This window comes from Cygnus olor, chromosome 1 (genome assembly GCF_009769625.2).
Source record: "Cygnus olor isolate bCygOlo1 chromosome 1, bCygOlo1.pri.v2, whole genome shotgun sequence".
Taxonomy (NCBI): Eukaryota; Metazoa; Chordata; class Aves; order Anseriformes; family Anatidae; genus Cygnus; species Cygnus olor.
This window is the reverse complement of record NC_049169.1, coordinates 116,628,313-116,646,931: the sequence shown is the minus strand read 5'-3', so window position 1 is coordinate 116,646,931 and position 18,619 is coordinate 116,628,313. Positions and strand designations below refer to the sequence as shown.

At 41.6% G+C, this 18,619-nt stretch overlaps 1 protein-coding gene across 4 annotated transcripts in view; it reads right to left on the bottom strand.

Annotated features, from left to right (window-relative positions):
* Positions 1–18,619, bottom strand: part of AGPAT3 (1-acylglycerol-3-phosphate O-acyltransferase 3) — an 89,926-nt gene that overhangs the window by 35,838 nt on the left and 35,469 nt on the right. Inside the window, exon 2 of one of the 4 annotated variants that reach the window (XM_040545437.1) lies at positions 13,265–13,385. The exons of 2 other annotated variants lie outside the window; for them this stretch is intronic. The gene's annotated coding sequence lies outside the window, so the exon portion shown is untranslated. Of the gene's footprint in view, positions 1–12,661; positions 12,680–13,264; positions 13,386–18,619 lie in introns of those variants that run through there. One more of the 4 variants, XM_040545442.1, reaches the window with a different exon arrangement.

The window sequence follows — 18,619 nt, the reverse complement described above, 5'->3', positions numbered from 1 at the left end:
AAAAGACCACAGATGGAATTACAGAAAAACCAGGTTAATCTCTCAATATGCAAAGTTGATTCCCTGCTGAACTGGTGATCTCTGATCTTAATCACCCCAGCTCTGTCTGAGGGTACTGTAGAAGAATTGCAGCAGATCAACTAACTAAAAAAATATATTTAAAATAAAAGTCTTTCTAGTTACTAAGCCTTTCTATTTACTTCCTACAGAGCAGACATGTTAAAAAAATAATTATTTAAAATATTTACCAAAGTCAGTGTTGGTAAGCAACAATAAAGCAGCAGCAAAACAAAGAGTTAAAAAAAACTAAAACCAACAAAGCCAAGAAAGCACTGAGGAATTCTTGTTAGGCTTCATCCACATCTAATCAGAAGGGTTTGAATGAGCTTCTTTTTCACAAATAAATAGATGATGTCATTAATTTTCTCCTGAACCTTGAGGCTGCTGAAGAAGATCTGATCTAATACCAGTTAATTCCCGCAGCATGCAGAATTGTAATCTGTCCCGCAAAGCAGATCTGACCTGGATTCAAGTCAAGAATTTGAGTGGACAACACAGGGAAAAAAATTTACAGGACAGATGTACATGCTATACCCACGTACATCATGCACACAAGTTTACATTTGTATCATTACAAAAGCATAACTGTTATCATATATACAATCTAACAGTGAGTCAAAACTTGCAGAATTAAACTACACTTTGTTCACATATACACCTACCACACGTACCTTCTTTGATTAAAAAACTACAAAACCCACAAACATTTAGCAGTACAGCTGTTAACGTATTTAAGCTCTGCATTTCCTGTTTTTTAACGTTAAAAATGTTATGTCGCTTGTATAGGTCCTGTTTTCTTGAACATTTTGAAGACTTAAGAGGATAGTAATGATGCACATTTTAATTTGTGCTGCTACGCTGTACAGCTGAAAGCTTACATATCTGCAGAAATTCACTGTAAAGCTGAAACATAAACAAACTCATCAATATTAGAAGTGCGTGCGTACACACACAGAGGATTGTAGGCTTGTAAACAGCACAAGCATAATTGCCTGGAGGAAATACTTGGCAAAAACAAAAGGCGAGAAGATCACCCCACAGATTTTAATTTATTTGTTTCCTCATTGCTTTATAAAACAAACAAACAAAAGAACCCACACGTTACTCTGGGGACTTGTCCTCTCCAAAATCACATCCCTCGGAAAGCTCTCCAATCATAGCCATATTAATTACGGCTCCAGCAGGCTTTTTCTTTTACAGCTGAAGCGACATGTAATTTTTCGACTAAAACTTGTCAACAGATTGCACTCAGGTTTCGAAAAGTTGCTATTTACTCCAGACACAGCTCTGCGAAGTTCCGAGATTTCTTTTGGCTGCAAGTCTTGGGCACATGGAGAAATGATGCCAGCCCAGAAATGTCGGGCAGCCCCGTGCTGCCCTTACCTCTCCCAGAGCCCACGCAGACACCTTGCTGAGGGCTCCGCCAACATGCAGGAAAAGCCAGGAACACCCAGCCTCTGTCCCGGCATCTCCATGCCCCCACCTGCTCTGGCCCCCAGGGCAAAGCAACCTCCTGAGCTCCTGGTGGGGGGAAAAAAACCCTACGGTAGTCCTCTGTTCACACCTGCCTGAGATTTCTCGTGAAGTGCTGAAGACACGGGTGTCACACAAATAACGTGACAGGGACACACACCCCAACTGTGAGCCTGTCACAGCCTGATTTCCTAGTTCTGTGCCAAGATAGACAACCACACAAATAGTAACCAAGAGCATGAAAATGAGATGAAAATTTAAGAAGGCTCTCACAATGAACAGGAAAGACAATTGCAGTCTTCTCAAATGCCTGCTACAGCATGTATAGCCCTCATACTCTCAGCCGAATAAAAATACACAGAAACCTCAAACAACAGCAGCGAAACTGAATCCAATGAGACCTAAGAGGGCACTTGCATGGGTAAGGGAGGAACAAGGGATGCTATCTACAGCTGCCGGCACGTTAGTAAGTGCATCAAGCCTCTGAGAGCATTGCAAAAGGACCACCACCCTTTATCCCACCCAGGAAAGCATTTTAAAGGCGGCGGCACTGCCATAGACAGCACAAAATCCAACTTACCAGTACAAGTAATAGGCTAAAGCCAGCGCAATGAGCGTAGCACAGATTCCAGCTAGCAAGCATGCACCCGACTGGCCTACCAACATCTTCCCAGTCTGTTATTGATTAATAAAACGGAAACAGGAGGAGGAAAAATGGAGGGGCAAAAATGGGCGACGTGAGTCCTTGCTAGGAAAGCAAATCAGTCTTGACATGGAGGAGGGATTATGATGACAAAAGCACATCGAGGTAAATCTGGAAGCGCTGCAGCTACTAAAACTGCCGGCTCAGCAACAGGAGGAAAAAAAGTTAGGTGTCCTCTTCTTTACGTGGCTTCGTGAAACACTGCACTAAAAAAGCCCCTCTCACCTCAAGGAATGAAGGCGTGATGGGGGCATAAGTGGACTAACATTTAAAATAGGTAATACTTCTCAATAAATATTACTGTCAGGCGGTGGTGCTGACAAACCAGGCTTGTGCTCTAATCCAATAATCTTCTTACAGCAAATTACCAGGCTACAATCAACCGGATTCACTCGCGTGGTGAGGTACATATGCCCAGTACTGCTGCTTGACACGTTTTATGGTGGTGGTTGTTTTTGTTTGTTTTTCTTAAGACCTGAGAAAGGACAACCCTAGACAGTAAGAAAGAGAAGCCCACCTCTCCTCTCTGAGGAGCCAATATGAGATCTGGGGGAGCATGGCTGCAAAGAAAGGGTTTGGTCTGCCTCCAGAGCACAGTCCTCCTAAGGCTGGAGAACTATGTGCCTCAGCAGTATGAAGAAAGGAGGTCTTTTAACAACGTGAATAAAGAAAGGGGCTTTGCAGCCAGCTTGGGAGCAGGCTGGAGGGTGCTTTCTGTGGAGGGGAAATTGGGACTGCGCTGCCCTTACCCTTCCTCTGCAGGTCTTGGAGGAGAGCTCTACCACGCTACAGGCGACGGTATTTTCTCTCTCTTCTACTCCAGATTCAGGGCTTTGGGGAGGCCTGAGCTGCAGCAGGCCCGCTCCTGTGGGCTAGTTAACAAGGTGGTGACAGGGGATCCAGGGAAAGAAAGCAGCAAGAAGCCTACCGGAGGTCCAGGTCCTGCTGGGCCATTCCGCACCGCGATCCCAACAGAGACCTGAGGCCACTGTCACACTGGGACAAAACAGGTAGATGGTGTAAGAGCGTGGCTGCTGCTCACCCGCAGATACACCACAGCCCTCAGTGTGGGGACAGGCCCTTCAGCTGGCATAGCTGATCCTCATGTGAGAGGGGCCAGGCCTCCAAAAAGAGCAAGAAGAAACCAAACCTGAGCACAATCTAGCTGAAATACCAAAGAAAAACTGAAGTGGCATTGCAGACCCAACACTTCCATTTGCTGACCAAACCTGGGCAGCAGCCATACAGCGAGTTGTGGGGTACTTCTGTCTCCCCTGAAACCCGTGGCTGCCCAGCACGTGCAGCCACAGAGGTTTTAGTAAAGTAGGAAGAGACGGTGCAAAAGTGTGCCAGAGAAAATAAACAGGAAATCTGACAATCAGAGAAACACATAATGCTCGCAACTATTTAGAAACACGGCCAAAAAGGAAACTAGAGGCTGTGAATTTAAAAATCACAGCCCAATAGGAGATTTTATCTGGCGTGAAGCTCAGCAGAGCTGGGTGGAAAAAAGAAAGGAGCATAAGAAGCTGCCTCTGAGTTTAAAAGCAAGCACAAGATAAGCATGCCATATGCTAGAAAGTGCAGTGAGAAAGGTCCCATGAACCTGGTCCTTCACAAAAACAACTTCTCAACTGGGACAGAAACAACCCAGCATTCACGACTAAGGAAAACATCAGTTGCTTTCTCTGCACAAATTCAATAGGTCTTCCTACCCCATTGTGTCCTGTGCAAAGTCCAGGCATATTTCAAACACTTTTCCAACCTCACCTGTAGCTCAAGCACATTTGTGAAGTGATTACACAGGCAGAAGCCTCACTGTTATTCACATCCGTGTCAGCTGAGGCGGCAGCTTGCAACCAGACTTCTTGCTTGGGAATAGTATTTGTGGGCTCCAAAGAAGTTTCTATGGATTATCTTTCCCAGCCTGAGACTGGTCACACTGTTTCTGTTCTCAGTTATAAATACAAAGTTATGTATTATAACAAGAACCTAAGGGACAAACACAGGTGTAGTTCAGAGATAGTGGGTTTTCAGACATGCACAATCTGTAACCTGGTCCTTGCAATGTTTCTGTAGGTGAAGCTGAATCACCAGTTTGCAGGACTGCTGATCAGTACTTTTCCAGAGCACAATATTCATTATAAAAATTGCATATAATGGAACATGGCTGGGCACAGGACAGCCTTATGATTTTGTAAATAAAAACCAAAACAAGAGTAGCAATTATCAAGAGGCCTCATTTAAAAAAATTAATTAGGAAGTTGCAATAATTGTCTATATCTGGAACAAGTTTTATTTGGTATTTCATTTATCAAAGCAATTCTAAAATTATAGTGCTGGTATTCAAACAGTGATTCTATAATACCAGCCCTTACATAACAAACAGAAAGGAGTTATCTAACAGAAGTGCTATTAGTACAAAATGATTTCTGAGTAATAGGCCTCTTGTATTGTGTGAAATAATCAATGTTATATAATTAAACTATGTTGCCAATCTTAGTCTCCGATGATTAAGAAAAACCTCAGTAGTGTCTACTCATTTTTAAGACTACACAAAATGCTCCCCTCTGCTCAGAGTGGTTAAATTTTCAAAGCAGGTGGGAATTCATTCTTTGTATTCAGATAAAAATAAACTACAATAGAAATTTCATGAGCGTACATGCAAGAAGCTGTAAAATCCAGGGACCCATCCAAAAGCCCACTTTCAGCCACAGAGAATGGCTGGCGGCTTGAAATAAATGAATAAATAAATAAAAATAGGAAGAAGAATATGTGGATAGAGGCAGGTGTCTATAAATTTGAGTCTACATCTTCTACATAGCTTGGGTGAATCTAGAAAATGCTTTCTGGCAGTTTCCTTCCCTGTTAAACCAGGGATGCAAAATAAGGGATAAACAAAAAAAATCCAATCCACAATCATCCAAGATTTAAGCGTTAAAAGAGGGATGATACACTTCACTTTCTGGATTGAAAATTATGCAAAAATCAACCTCAAAAAAAAAAAAGAGCCAACCAGGAGATACCTGTCAACATGCAAATATGCTGTGGCTGAACAAGGAGAAGCTTCTGACTGCTGCTAAATGAAGTCTCAGCAAACACTGCATGCATGCCTACGAGCCCCTACTTGAGTTCAAAGCTTTTCTTTGATGTAGTGCATACTAATAGGGAAGAAACTGGAAGTCTGTCTTTCAAGAAACGCTGAGCTGCTTTAAATTTTAGGTACGAAACACTACTGCCTGCAAAACAGGAGCAATGTGATTTATCACTGCAGCCACAATAACACTCTTCTGCAATGGCCCTGTGGCCGCCTGACTGGTGCCACGGGTGAACCATGCAGGAGCAGGAAGGCTCTCAGGCTCCTGGAGGCAACCTGACCGCCTCCATCTTACCCGTTCCTGAGAGGGGACCAGGACATGTGACACTAAGCACATTGGCTTCTCTTATGCTTCACACTTCTTCAGTGTTTGCTACCACTACCTCGCCCTCCAGGATGGAGATGCTTAAATAAATCACCAAATAATTCAAAAATGCAATAAAGAGAAGGCCCCACGTGACAACAGAGCTATCCACATGCTGTACAAACCACAGCTTAAAAAAAACACAAGAGAAATAGGAAAATTTTCCCCTGCTCATGCTCTCCTGTACTAAACAAAGAAATTCCACAGAAAAGCATTTGCAGAATTGCACCCTGCAAATGGGGTGCCCAAAGAGTTGGGGAGTCTCCATCCTTCAAGATCTTCAAAAGCCACCTGGACATGGTCCTGGGCAGCCTGCCTGAGCAGGGAGTTGGACCCGGTGACCCGCAGAGGTCCCTTCCCACCTCTGCTATGCTGTGATTCTGTGAAATGTACCACCAAACTTCTAACTGTTCACGGCTCACCAGCAATGGAGAATTGCTGCTCTCAAAGACAGCTCGAGAGCAGAATACACACCATGCATTTGTAGCTTACCGTCCACAAGTTTCTTAATGGATCTGTGACAAACACAAAAGACTAACTAGCCTGTTGTCACTAGGCTGACATTTGTTACGTGCACAAGGATACCTCCTCTAGACCTTTCTTTATAGGAAGTGTAAGCTTCCACCAGAAAATTTGCAGCGGTTCAGTCTGGGAGGGAGGTGTGGACCATGCAGGAGAAGGATAGAAGATGAAAGCCTTTCTTCTGAAGTATTTGGCTTTGGAAGATCTCAGTAACAAGAGAGGCATGGGAAAAAAAACTAAAAACACTAAAACCAGAAGCGGTAGTGTTCTACTGGGTGAACAATTGTCACTTAGGCAGCTTCAGATAAAACCCCATTATTTACAGTCAAGAAAGAATAATAGGTGAAAAACATGGCTTGGAATAACAAGAGGTACAGAACCCAAGCTTGATTCTGTGGAAGAGTATGTTCAGTGCAATGCTACTTTGTACAGTCTGCCTTTTACAACGCAAATGGTGAGAATGCATGAAAGAGCAATAGAGAAGGCCAGCAAGCCACACCCCCCCCCCTTCTTCCTTGTACAGGATCCAACTTCTATTCTCTTTCCTATCACCTCAGCTATCATCAGCAGCGTGTTCCAGCCAGAAAACAACAGCTATGCTTCCTTCAGGTGATTTGACTGACAAATATTTCACAATGCTGTTATCAGTCCGAATTCATAATCACCCCTGTGGTCAGATCTCGTTTTGCATATACATAAGACAGGGTATCTTTCTAAAAAGATAGGGCAGACTATCGAGCAGACTGATAGCAAAAGCAAATACGTGCTGGGCAAAGTTTTTTGTTCTGTGTTCTCAGACAAGATCACACCAGCCCCTTCTGACCTGAATACCAAGACTGACAGCAGCCACACAGCATACCATCTTTTTGGTGTAAATGAAAAAATAAAAATAAAAAAACCCAAAACATACCAACAAGAACAAAGAACAAACCATTAGAACGTCGCATTTTGAATGTAAGGCTGAACTTCAGGCACATGAACACAGGCTTTTGCACATGGCACAATCTTTCTAAATTAGAACCAACCCACTTCATAAACACATTATCCCAACTCATTCAAAAAATTAATTTGGAAGTGGAAAGTTTGTATGCTATTAAAATTTGGACTGTTGTTGGCCATTCAACTGGGAAACAACAGAAATTGTTCTGCCAACAGCCCATCTATTTAAAAACCCATATGAGAGAAAGACCTGAAAAGAAACATTTGTAGCTCTCCTCCTTCCTTAAGATCTTTCATCTCTTGGTAGCGTGGCATCCTATTGATAAATACACCTCCTGTAGGATACAGTTAAATCATTATGAATTCTTCAGATCAGGGGTCCCTTCTATGGTAACACTTGCAGACTTTGAACTCCAACAGCGATCAGAAATTGAGGACCGGTTAGCATTTTCGTGATTCAGTTTCGCTTGTTTAGCTTCTTCCAAACAGTAGCCTTTTAATGCAGTTTTTGAGAGGGAGGTGACCTAAATATCTTTTTACTGAAGACTGCAGGGATACTTGAAATGACTGGCCCACTAAAAACGCATGCCTCTGTTGCACCAGTGAAATTCAGAGAGCTAGTCTGCATGAGGGCTACTCCCCAAACAACAGCAAAAGCACTCAAGTTTTGACAGATGCTCTCTGCTCTTTTTATCATCGCGTCACATAAACTAGCTCAGACTGAATCTAGACAAAGGGACATTAAAAATAATCTTGACGCTGTGAGTACCTTCTCAGTCCTACAGGTGTCATAGTACTGACACTAATCCAACTGTGGGAGATTTCTCAATGACCTAACCCCGAGCAAGGCAGACAACTGTGTGCGTGGAAATTTCTATATCTCAATACCTTCCACACTATCACTTCCACGTCTCTCAGAGATGCACAACATCACTGGAGCAGAGATTGTTTTCTGTTACCTGGGACATTTATAAAGCACCAAAAGAAGTATCAGCTGAAATTAGTAGTATAAAAGCAGGCACCCGTTTCTCTTGGAGCTTGCATCGTTTCAGAATAGTTGGGAGTGCCAAATCAAAAATTGCTCCGTCATTTGAAAAATTAGAAACTAATTAGTAAACAGAGGTGTTTATTGTAGCAAAGCCTCCCATTCAAGAACAACCTATGTGCCGTGATTTCTGAATGCCATCGCTGCTAGCTTGGCACTGCTCTTCAAAAGCTCCTCAGTCAGGAAGAGTAATGGTTTGAGAAGCAGCATTTATGCTCTTATGATTCATTTTTATCTGCCAGAATAACCCTTAGCTCATCTGCAATTATATGCCAAAAAATCAGATATTCAAGGATATTAAAAACTGCCTGCAGTTCAATGTGACGTGTTAATATAGAACACATTTATAGACAATGAGTCTAGCAAACCATGCTAGCTTCGTTTTAAATAAACAGACTGCTCTAATCACCAAAACTAATTTAAAAGAATCAATATTTCTCCAATCAAGATACATAACAAGAACCTTCATGCTATTTACTCAGCAATGCATAATTGCTTCTTAAGTCTGAAGTCAGTTCTGTTCACTTTTAAGCCCATTAAACGTGAATTACTTCCTTTGATTCATTCTATTTAAATTCCTCTTACCTTTATTGTAAGCAGCCAGGTTTTGGAAATATCTGTAATAATTCAAACTTTGCTGCATTAGTAAGTATTTTTCTGTAACTAATTTCATTACTTCCGGGCAACTAGGAGCTTATTTAGACATCTGATTTGACTGACTGCTCACAAGTCCTACTCCAGGCACTGCAAGAGGCTCACTCTTAACTCTTACTTCGGGTTAGCATGCCCTGAGGTTTGCTTGTGTGATTGCTTTTAGAGTACTTACTGATCCCAGGTCTGTGAAAAAAAAAAAGCTAAACCATATTTTTTTTTTGTTTAGAACATTGGAATTTTTATTTCATAAAAAAGAAAACGGATCATTTCAGTAGACTGATTTAGGGAACAGCTAACCTAACTAAATCTAAGAAATTGGTATTGGCAGGCACCGAGGGATGAGCAGCCTGAACACAGCAGCACATGCAATTGAGCTGTAAGTTTGTGTTACCAAATATCCTAGTGCTACATCAGCCTGCAGTCATTAGCAGCGAAGATGTTTTCCTTCTGAGGTACACACCATAACACTAAGCAGCATTCCTATATCTGCAACAGAAGAAAAAGGAATCACAGAAGTTGCTTCTGTATGTTAGCCCTTCTGCTCCCACGTTGATACATATCCAAAGTTTCTAGATGATTCCTTGCTGAGTATGGCAGAAACTCAGAAGAGTAAGAGTGTCTTCCTTGACAGCCATCCAGAAGGGACTTGCAAAACCACCGTCCGACAGGCCTGGCAGTGCCGCTGAGCAGCCTGAGCTGCTGCCCTACCTGCACACCCCTTCGACTCCATGGTGGAGCACAACAGCAGCCACATTATCTCCTCACGCTGCCCTCAGCTTCCTCCTTTCTGTTGTCACACTGGCAGTATACAAAGGATGTTCTCTTTTGAGAGGGATATCTTTTATCTGCCAGACATTTTCAACCAGAAATGCGTATGTTTGTGCAGTCTCTAGCCAAACCATTCTTGTGCACCAGGGTAGGGGTCCAAATAAACTTGAACACCAAAACCAAGGCAGAAACGGAGACTCCCTTAAGGAGATGACAAAGGCACAGAGCCTTGTGACAGAACTGACCTTGCTTACGTGGCATAATAATAATGCTGGTTGCAACAGCATTCATATTCCCCCATCTGTACTCCCTGCTGCATCAGAAAATACTGCCAAAAGGTCCTGAACACATGGCCTTCACAACTTAAAAAACAAGTGAAAACAATTGCTCCCATTGCAACATTTACATTTTCAGAGCAGTTATAAATACATGCCTTTATAGCTTCTACAGTGTTTTAGTTTGGATTATTTTTACCTCTCAAAATAAATATCCCTACTAGGCAAGCAGTAGTTGGCTGAATAAAGGGAGCTGGTCCCTGCACAATCCAGCTCTGTGGTGCAGCTATTTTAAATGAAACGGGCTTTAACAGCAAACTTGTTTAAAGCTAAGCCTTATGCAAGGCAGTCTACAGAACGCATTCATAAAGTTTTAAGAACCTAAATTAGAACTTAAGTTGCAATTAGGCACCTGCTCCTAGAAGCAGCAGTTACCAAACTCTCTTGCCTGGGGTCTAGAGACTCAGCTTATGGGCCTTTGATTTCCACTGATTCTCCCATGCTCGGACTGGTCCTTGACCACCATGGCAGGACTGAACAGTGCTGGGTCCCGTTCCCAAGCACAGCCAGCATCTTCTGATAATGCTGCTCTTTCCCTAAGCCTCCTAGGGATCAAAACTTGGAGTGGTGTAGTCCCACTCTCTTCATAGATCACGAGGACTGAGTGCTTCACAAAACACAGCCAGTACACTTCTTCCAAATGAAAATCATAAGGAGAGCCACCCTCTGTTACCTCTTGGCTATATACAGGCTCAATAGTTAGAGTCGATATACCAAAACGAAAGAGATCAAAGCAGTATTATCCCCATCCTGAAAGAGTTCAGAGCCACACTTCCCACCTGGCATGAGAATGCTCCATGCTATAATTCACATATAAAACAAACAAACAAAACTTCCCAAGTGCTTCTGGACTAGCAAAGAACACTAGTCCTTTCTCATTTTCAGTATCACAGCTCAGGGTGCTATTAAAACAGATAGGAGAGAATGTTACATTTGTGTGTTGTGCAAAGTAGACTCTTGGCTTTAAAATCATCCCACAGACTAACAGCAGGGAACGTGTCTTTAGTAGCAGCGTTTTAGAGTATCGGTCTGCCAGTGAAGAGGCCTCTGTTTCATAGGCTTCGAAGCTGCCTGTTACGCTGGTAAATTAAATATGAAAACAGAGAATGCAATCAGTTTTCCAATGTACTCTATGTTTCTCCTTGTTCGAACTAAAAGAAACTCTTGAAATTGCGATTGTCATTACTGCTTTTGTGAGCTGCTTCTTGTTGTAGCCTGCTGGATCTTTGTCTTTGCAAATATTTCTTTTTTTTTTCCTGTGACCCCCAAGTAAATTTATATTAAAAATGACTCTTCCAATAATTGTTACAAAATTGTCATGCTGGCAAGCCTGAGAAAGAGAAATCTCCCCATGAAGATGTACAGTAAGGACAAAAACAGCAGGTGGTACCCATAGGGCCTCTGCCTATGCACGAGCCTCAACAAGAAGAGAGGGCCATTACGAGAAATGCTATCATAATTCAGTCTCCCCATAAGTCAGTCCCTCACCTCTTTGAGTGCGTGCCTGCTGGTACCATTTGTGCTTTGCTTCATGAAATGGAGATTTGTTCTGCATAAGAAGTGTCCACTGGGACACTGAAAAGCTCTCAGTAAAATTTCTCTAATCCATATTAATATCTATCGACCCGCTCTAGATTTATCTAAACAATCAAGAAGGTGAAGGAATTATTCATGGGATTATTCAACCCATGCAGCTTCCAGCATGGCCATCCACCTCATTCAGGACATTTCATTTCCAGACAATTCCTCCTTGCAGGCTCTATCGACCAGAGATAAAAGACCCAGGCATATGCTACACAAAGGGCACAGGCACCAGGCTTTGCAGCCTGCAGGGCTAGGCTACCTGAAGCCCAAGTTCTCTCTTCTCCAAACAGAAGCAGAACTTGAAAATTCAACAGCCATGCACAATTCATACAATCCTGTCCCCCCACCAGCATATTTTTGCTTCTCAGTAACGCTTGCGTCAATGGCTTTTTCAGGCCTCACACAAAAAGGAGAAAGGCAAAAATTGGAGCCATATAAATTGAAAAATAAGCTATAAAACAGCAAATCCACAAAAAATAGGCTTTCGCGCATTGCTGGGGTATTGCTTTTGCACTGATGGCAACGAGCGCGAGTAAAAGCATTCTGCAGAACCAGCTTTGAAAGTCGCTGGTCACCACCACAGTGTAGCAAGGCTTTGTTCATCTGTGTCCCTTCACCTACCAAAGCTGCAGATGGTCAATATTAACCAGATTCAGGTGTGATAATTAAAGTGTGTGTAAAATTTTGATCCAAGAATACCAGGGGCTTGCAGAAGTGGTTATTTGCCCACCCAATATAACCTATGATGAATGCTTTAGCATTTTTTCATAGCAGGAAAAACTACAACTTCAGATGGAGTATACCTTTGCACAGAGTCAGAAAACACGCCCTGAACGCAGTCTGTGGATGATCCAGTAGGTATTGCTCTGTGAATCTGAGCTTTGAAAAAAATCTCACAAAGATTAAAGTTTTGTGGGAGAAGACTAATCCTATAATAGACCTTGAAACATTATAAAATACTAAAGCAACACTGCATGTGTGTGCAAAATCACCAGGAGTAAATTACTTTCTTCTAAAAAAAGCTATTAATAGCCCACAAAGAGGGCAGGGTATCACAGAGATCATCATTAAAATGTCAACATCTGACACTAGACACTCCGGGGTTTTAAAATCTTACCCTGAAAAACTGTCCTATTGCTGTGTCAGTGGGGTCTCATCAGCCTTCCACTTTTGCTGTCACCTTTTATTCATGAGAGACGGCAAAAAAGGTCAAAAATATGAATTCTGTTGCTGTAACTTAACATTGTTACATGTTGTTATCAGATAAAATTTAAGAATGTTTGGATTAAAGGCAGCCCAGTCTAAGATGACCCTAGAATCAGCATTCAAAAGATTTCTAAGAAGTTTGTAAGAATCACTTCAAAGCACTATAAGGCCACAGTTCCCCTTTTACACTTTGGGGGGGAGGAGACAATTTAGCATTTATAGAGTCCTCTAGAGGTTTATTTGTGGTTAAGTCTTTGCTGCAATTACTACCAACAGATACAGCATTCCAGAAAGCGTGTGAGCGAACGCTACAGCAAGCACCAAGCTGAAGCGCAGGTTTCATCCCTAAATTAAATACCAAGAGTGGGAGACGTTTGATGCCTCTCCTAGCAATTCATATAGATCTATGAAAAGAACAGGATTTGCACTATTTTTTTTTTTTTTTTTCTAAAAGCATCTTATTGCTACAGACAAAATGCAAATACAGAAATGTGGGGGAAGATTTCTTTCTTACCACCACCACTGTGGACCACTTCTGGCACCTGGCAACTCTCAGAGTAACAGGAGAATTCCCATCTCCTCCCTCCAGGGAAGTACCACTGCTTATGTTTCAAGAGATTTGCTTTCTCATTTGCCTATAAGCAAAAAAGATATTCTTCAATGAATCACGGTGAAAATACTTTGTTTAAAAGCAAAATACAATGCAAACAACACAGAGCTGCTAACGCTGGTCACAAATTCTTTAACTCAACCGCTCTCTATAAACATTACCCATCTTTCTCTTTTCTTTGGGGAAAAAAAAAAAAACAAAAAAACAAAAAACCATAAACCTCTTCCCATATACTAATATTACACCCTGCTCCACAGGTAACAACTACTATTGCTTTCAGAAGGTCTGATTGGCACATATCTATGAAATTAAAAGCAAATGTTCTCAATTTATATTTAGTAGTGAAATTGCAGCTCCTATTCAGGATGGAGAAGGGGCTTGCATACTTAAGGACTAGCCTACTTTTCCTAGCTTTACTAATAAGCATAACAAAAGGTATTTCTTTTACCTACAAAACCCTGTCTTGATAGAAATTATTTGAAAATGAAGCAGAAGCAATTATCCACTCTCAAAACACACACTTAATCCCTATATTTTATTAAGAGCAGTTTTTTTATGATCCTGAAGCAATTAAGTTAATCATTATTTAATTTTAGATTTACTGAACTGAAGATTTACTTCAGACACAAGCTCACTTTCTACATAATTTAGTCTCAGTAATTAGAGATGTACTTTACCCAGAGGTGGCTTGTTTAAAGTGTGTTATGTAATTTCACAAGCCTTCCAAGCTCGGCAAGGTTTGTGCAGAAATCTACAAATCAGTTTGCTAAACCTGAGTTTATTTGGGGGGGGGGGGGGGGGGGGGGGGGTGCTTTTTTAGACTGAAAACCTGATTTTCTCAAAAATAATAATTAATAAAGGAAAAAAAAGTTCTTCAAACACCTGTCCTGCAAGTTAGATGCATCACAAAAGGGAATACAAAGCATTTCTCAAACCCACCGCTACCTTTACCAAAGATTAAAGCCCTAAGAGCAATAATGTTCTTCTCACACCATTTGCTTCATTTACTACTGATTTTAACCAGGGTGTAGGGTCTACAGGAAGAGGTGGGTTTCTGAAAGAACTCCCAGCAGATACCTGGCACTGGAAGTAACCAGTACTCAATCCCTTAGACACTAGCAGAGTGCTGTGACAGCTGTATAGGAGGAGCAGAAATAAAGACCGGGAATGTAGGATCACATAGTATATATTTACCCTGGACACCAAGCCATTCAAAAACTGCTTAATTCTGACCTAGTTCTGACAAATTTGTGCAGCCATCACGTTGACACCAAAGCACACTAGCAAACACTAGTTAGCCATTCAGCAACTAACGGGCTACCTCGGATTTAGGTCTGTATGCAGTTAATGACTTTGCTGTCTGCCAGTCCATCTGGGCTGGCACCGCTCCCAAGGCCAGTTTTCTGTCAAAATGCATTTGTTGGTTTTTGGAGCAAAGGGTACCACCATCTTTTGCCATTGTCATTAGAGACAAGGAAAAGAGATGACCAGGCAAGCATTTTAAAGAGATACGCCACTTTTTGCAACTCTTTCTCACGCAAGTTGTCCAAGAAACCAAAGCACAATTGCTCAACACAATTAAATTCAGCTATTTTCAAACCAAGAGATCTCATTCCCTCCAAATGTGGAAAGTGTAGATTCATTTTAAGACTTTAATATTAGTGCTTTTATGATGCAGTTTGACTTTCTGCATAGAAATGACTACAGAACTCATGAGCATGTGGCATCAATGGCACACAGGATTTCAGCAAAGACTGACGGAGAAAAACATGAGGCTACAGGGAGACTAGGACATAACAGGTTTGCTGAAGGGAGATTACTAAAAATAAGTGCAAGTAATTCTCAGCTATCTGGATCTCCAGAAAACATTGAATCATGCTTTTCCATGTGGTGGTACATTAAGTAAGCAAAGTTGGAGACCAGTAGAGGAACAGTGACACCAGGCCCAAGAGAGATGGTGACAGACACCATGGAAAGAAAAAGTTGCAGACATTATCGAAGTTACTAACGAACACATTAAACACAAGCCAAAAATCAGTCTTTTGGTTCATTTTAACCAAATGATGGCATACATACAAAAACAAAAATAAAAAATGACAGCAGCTGATGACAAAGTTGGGAAGCAATTTTAACACAAATGTGAACTGAGTTGTCATACAAGAGGCACCACAATCTCAAAGGCTGGAGCCATACAAGTGGGTTGAAGACACATTAATGTACAAAGCACAACCCCATATGTAAAACAAGCAAGCCCCAGCCAGACGCTGGAAGATGACCAGTGCCTGGAGCAGAAGGACCTGGATGTACTAGCTGATCCTAGCACAAAACGCCTCAGTCACCACCAAGATGCAGTTGTGAAAAATGCATGTGCAATCCTGGGATGTATCCAGAGGAGCAATTCCAGCAAGGACAGGAAGTACACGGGAGGCCCTGCTAAAATCCCATCTGGACTATTGTACAGGAGATGTGGCCCATGTTCAAGAAGGAGGATCTAGAACAAGCAAGTCTGAAGGAGGGCTTCCACACTGCGAGCATGCATGGAGACCTGCATGCACAGCTGAACGAAGTGGTTTACAGCAGGTGCACTTGCCCCCTGTTAGACAGTAAGGATAAACAGCAGGGAGGGGAATAAGCCAGAAAGGCTGCTGATACCAGAACAAACAGCCATCAGCTGGCCAGGAGTTAGCTTAGGCCGCAACCTAACCAGAACAGCAAAGCTGTCAGAGAAGCTTTCATGATCACGAACCTACATGTTTAAAGAGGCCCATGTTATATTAATGAGTTTATTTATCATATTTACGATACAACACCTGCTGCTCTTTACAGCTCCAACTATTTTTGTGGCTGTCCTGTCCAAAAACTTGCTGAAGGGTCTATAAAACAATCACCAAAAGCAGCTGGTTCTCAGTGCTGGTGGTGGGAAGTTGGTACAAGTGTGGGAGTTACAGGAACAAAAAAGCTGACTTAGAGGGGAGGCTACAGAGCTCAAGTAACGTTCCCTACACATCAAAAGGCAAAAAAAATCCCCTAATTTAAAATAAATAAAATTTCTAAAATTATTACATTACAACTCTCAAACGTGTGTACAGTAATATAAAGTGCTCATTATAAAAGCTCAGCATAAAAACATTTAAGTCCTACTTCCCAATATCCCACGCTAGAGCAATCTGCAGAACTGATGCAACAAAGCATGCTACAGGTCAACAAATTGCATTGCTTAAGCCAAGCTGCTCCTTGGAACAAGTACTTTTCCTGCCTTTGAAGTGATTCTTGAACACTGCCTTCACGGATTTCAAAAGGATCTTTGCCTTTTCACTGCATTTGTATGGTTTCTCTCATGCAGACATTCCACTAAAACTGATAATGCTAAGGTCAAAGTTCCCATAATGAAAGACTGCAACTGGTAGAATAATTTCTGTTTCAGTACTGAAGCAAGACAGTGTTATGCAAGAAAACAGGATTTGAAAGCAAGTTTGGTCTGACACTTTCTACTGTATTGGTGCCTGCACAAGTATTTGAGCCCTAACATAAGAGCCTTTCAATTCAGGACCCTTATCTTCTCCACTTTTTTTTTTTTTCCCAGAGTATAACCATGGACAAGAAACTGCAAATATATCAAATCTCTGTTCTGATGTCTGCCTAGACTGAACACACACACATCTAAGCAATACATTGAGCAAAAAGTCACATTCAAGCACACACATTTTTCCATTTCAAAAAAAACTCTTCAATTAAACATGCATGTGCACGCTTAAATGCTGATGCCGTTTCTTTTGCATAGCACCTTGCACTGAATTCAATATAACAACCCCAAAAAACATATCTCCTTTAGCTACCCTGATAACTCTACTTTGAAAATATTCTTAGCATTCCAGCATTCAGGACATACAGGACTCAGAGCTGAATACATTCAGCTTTGTCTTCAGCATCATCTCACAAGGACAGCACTTAATAACCATACAGGTATCCACTGAAGGGCTTCAGCAAATTACTTCTTGTCACCTTCCTTCTACTGTGACCATCATATCTTAGAAAGAAAGCACCTAAAAACTAAATTCTTCTCTAACAATAACTGGAAATGATAGACCCTGAAAGTGCTTTCTGAAAGAGGTCTTCAGTCACAGTAGAAAAACTAGGGCAGTATCAATAATGGTATAAGGGGTTTAAAACACTTCATGTGAAGTGTTGTTGTTCTGCCCATCCAACGCATAACTGAACTGTAAATCTTCTTGCCATGGCCGCTACAGGTGGCTTAAGTAGACTGAGAAGAGAGGAGCTAGACTCATTAAAGAAATGGAAACTATGAGATGACAGAGAAACTACCAATCATTGCGTTGGCTGTAAATCCTTCTACAAGGCATCCTTTATAAGCAAGGCAGACTACTGACCTACATGGACCAACAACAGATGCTCTCCCCTTTCAAGACAGAAATTAGACTTCTGAAGCAAACAAAGTATTTAATTTTCCAGTACAACCTGCAACCAAACCACTCAGTTTTGAGCTTCTCTGTAAGACGGAGAACAGATAAGCAAAGTGAAGCAGATGAATGCATCCATGCTCTCAATTCTGCAAACTTCTCTGTTTACTCACCACAAGCGAGCTTGTGTACCAGCAGAAGACAAGTTACATCTAATCCTGTCTGTAGCTTTCTGTGGAGCCAGGGCTCTGATAGATAAGCATCCTCCAGCATTTTCAGCTGTGACAGCTAAAACATTACTGCCCTATTTTCTATGTCCCAGCCTTCTGCTGGGGATTACTGCTTCATAACTGGAACATGCACCTGAACCTTAGCTGCCCCAGTTCACAACTAAATTGCTTAGTTTAAACCCCTGATGAGTGTGCATTCTTGTCATGACTCTTATTTGTTTATTTAAAAACAAATATATAGCAGCTGGAAAATTATGTTGGAGTTTACCCTGATTAAAGGCCTAGATAGGTAGATTTCTGCCTTCATTTCATGCCCTGTCCCAAACACAGGGACCAAGAGTCCCAGCACTACATTCAGAGTAAAACTTCCAGTGCGCTGATGAGGCTGCAAAAGCTTTTCTCCCAGTACTCTGAAGTTTTGTTTGGTGTACAGTAGATTTACAGATAGCTTTTAGAGCTGTAGGTCTTTTAATGGCCTTCAGTCTGGGGAAAAAAAAAATAAATCTCAAAACACAATTCTTCATAATTAGTCACTAATGAGAAGAAATTGATTGCTAATTTTTCTGCTGCGACCTTGCATAAACAGACTTTCCAGGTACTCCAAATTAACC